Source organism: Canis lupus, chromosome X (assembly GCF_003254725.2).
Source record: "Canis lupus dingo isolate Sandy chromosome X, ASM325472v2, whole genome shotgun sequence".
Classification (NCBI taxonomy): domain Eukaryota; kingdom Metazoa; phylum Chordata; class Mammalia; order Carnivora; family Canidae; genus Canis; species Canis lupus.
In genome coordinates, this window is record NC_064281.1 from 92,579,708 (window position 1) to 92,582,485 (window position 2,778).

Sequence of the window (2,778 nt, forward strand, 5' to 3'; positions counted from 1 at the left end):
TTTATTCAGCGTCATGATCAGACTACTACATTTAGCAATCAGCAGCATGGGTGGAAAAAAACAATCTACATTAAAACCCTTTGTTGGAATGCTTTACACTTTCTACAGAACAAACTAAAATAATCTGTTACGATTAGTCACAAATACAGTCCTCGAGTTTTTTGCCAGTACACATGAGTATTGTCTAAAACATGTCTTCTTTGTAGCACCTAGGCCCTGCCCCCACTGTGCTTGGCTGAGTTCACAAATTTGTTGTAACCTATAGATTCCCTGTCATTTCTCTGGCTCTCCTCTCCTGTAAGCTTTGTTTCCTGGCAGTAATTAAAACCTTCTGCCACTGCCATAACTGCTGCTGCTGCCGCCTCCAAAATTTCCTCCTTTCATTGGTCCAAAATTTGAGGATTGATTGTTGTAATTGCCAAAATCGTTATAGATTTTGCCACCTCCAAAATTGCCTCCATCATTACCAAATCCGTTATAGCCATCCCCACTGCCACCGTATCCACCACCACTTTGACTGCCACTGAAGCCACCTTGACCACTGAAGTTCCCTCCATGACCAAAGTTGTCATTCCCACCAAAACCACCTCCACGACCACCACCAAAGTTTCCAGAACCACTTCGGCCTCTGACTGGATGAAGCACTAGCCATCTCTTGCTTCGATAGGGCTTTCCTTACTTCACAGTTGTGGCCATTCACAATATAGTATTTTTGAATGACAATCTTGTCTTGTCATGGTCATCTTGTCATGGTCATCAAATGTCACAGAAGCAAAACCCCTCTTTTTGCCACTGCCTCGGTCAGTCATGATCTCAATCACTTCAATTTTCCCATATTGTTTAAAATAATCTCTTAGATGATGTTCTTCAGTGTCTTCTTTAATGCCACCAACAAAAATCTTTCTCACAGTTAAGTGGGCACCAGGTCTTTGAGAATCTTCTCTTGAGACAGCCCTCTTTGGTTCCACAACTCTTCCATCCACCTTGTGTGACCTTGGCTGCATCCACCTCCTTCACGGTGGCATACGTGACAAACCCAAAGCCTCTGGAGTGCTTGGTGTTTGGATCTCTCATTACCACGCAGTCCCTAAGCATTCCCCATTGCTCAAAATGGCTCCTCAGACTCTCATTGGTTGTTTCAAAGCTCAAACCTCCAATGAAGAGCTTCCGCAGCTGCTCAGGCTCTATGGGAGACTCTGACTTAGACGTGATGGCAGTGGGAAGGGAGACTTTAGCGATGCTTACTCAGCCGGCCGCGTCCAGGGGCAGAAAGGAGCTCTCATACTTTCTTTTACTGAGAACATACATCTTAGCTTTTTTTCATACAGAGTTGTTTTTCTTATTATTTTTAGTAGCTTTAACCACATATGTTAATTGGAATTCTTAACCCTTGGAAACCTTTATTCCTAGTGAAAATAAAGTAGTAAGCAAATGTGAACTGTTATAGCAGCATTCTTTAGATTGGCAAATTTATGAATACATTTCATGATTTCTAGAAACCTATGCTTCTTCATAGTACAACCTTTCAGTAAAGCATGAAGAATATTTACTAACAGACCCAAATTTATCTTTAGTTTCTCTTTAATTGGAAAGACAAAAGTAGATAAACCTATGCTCAGTAATTAATGTTTTACTTCATTTTGTTTATTTATTTTATCTTATTTGGAAATGACGTCGATATTTAATGAATTTAACTTAACACCTCACTTAACCTAACAGCAAAAGTTTAAGCAAACATTTAAAAAGTTTACCTACCAACCTTTTTTTTAATTTTTTTTATTTATTTTTATTTTTATTTTTTTAACCTTTTTTTTATTTACACCTTTTTCAATTTACTTGTTCTTAACCCTTATGTTTCGATTACCCACAAAATCTTCATTAGACATCAGACAAAGTCAACCATTATTTTTTGCTGAGAAATTTTGTAACAGAGGTATCATGGATTAATTTGATTTTTAAGTAAACCCAGGCAGAATAAAAAGTTTTATATTTAATACTAATAACTCTAAATGATGCAGGAAATGGTTTGCAGCTGATGGCCAAGAAAGAATTCTTGAGACTTCTTCGGTGCAAAAAGGTGATTTTATTAAAGGACGGGGAGAGGACCTGTGGGTAGAAAGAGGTGTACTGGGGTTATGAGAAGTGGCTGATTATATACTTTCAAGTTGGTAGGGGCATAGGCATAGCTTGAGTCTCTAAGGAATTTTGGAAGCAAGGTTTCCAGGACCTTGAAGGGACTAGCTATTGTTAGGAAAGGTCTAGTAAAACCCTAGTCATGAGACTCTTCATCGCGTCGGTGGGCCATATGTTTGGGGGGTGATTGCCAACGTATATCTTGGGGGGTAGAGATAAAGGAAGCTTCCAAAGGAATTTTTGTATGTTAAGGTAGACTCACAGGATCCTGGGGAGCGGGCTAAGATTTCCTTTTGCCCTTAAGAAATTATCAACATTGAGGCAATTGAGTTTCTAGAGGAAGGTCTGCCTGTTTCAATGACAAGTCCATAGGCTACAAGAATTAAGGAAATTTAATTATTTTCTATTCCCTTTCCTTCCCACATTATAAAGACATGTCAATTGTCATTAAACCAACAATATTAAATTAGCTTTAATACTGAATATTTTCCAAGATCACGTGAACCTGAAATTTGTTTGGAGTATACCTTTATTTTATTGTTGTGAATTTTTATGAATACCAAATTTATATAAGTGTAATTTTCTAGAAGCCAATTGAATAAAGTTCTTTTACAAATTAACTTTAGCAATACCATTGGGAGGTAG

At 38.0% G+C, this 2,778-nt stretch overlaps 1 pseudogene; it reads right to left on the reverse strand.

Annotated features, from left to right (window-relative positions):
* Nucleotides 1-443: 443 nt before the first annotated feature.
* LOC125754737 (heterogeneous nuclear ribonucleoprotein A1-like) lies at nucleotides 444-1,146 on the reverse strand (annotated as a pseudogene).
* Between the last annotated feature and the right edge of the window lie 1,632 nt (nucleotides 1,147-2,778).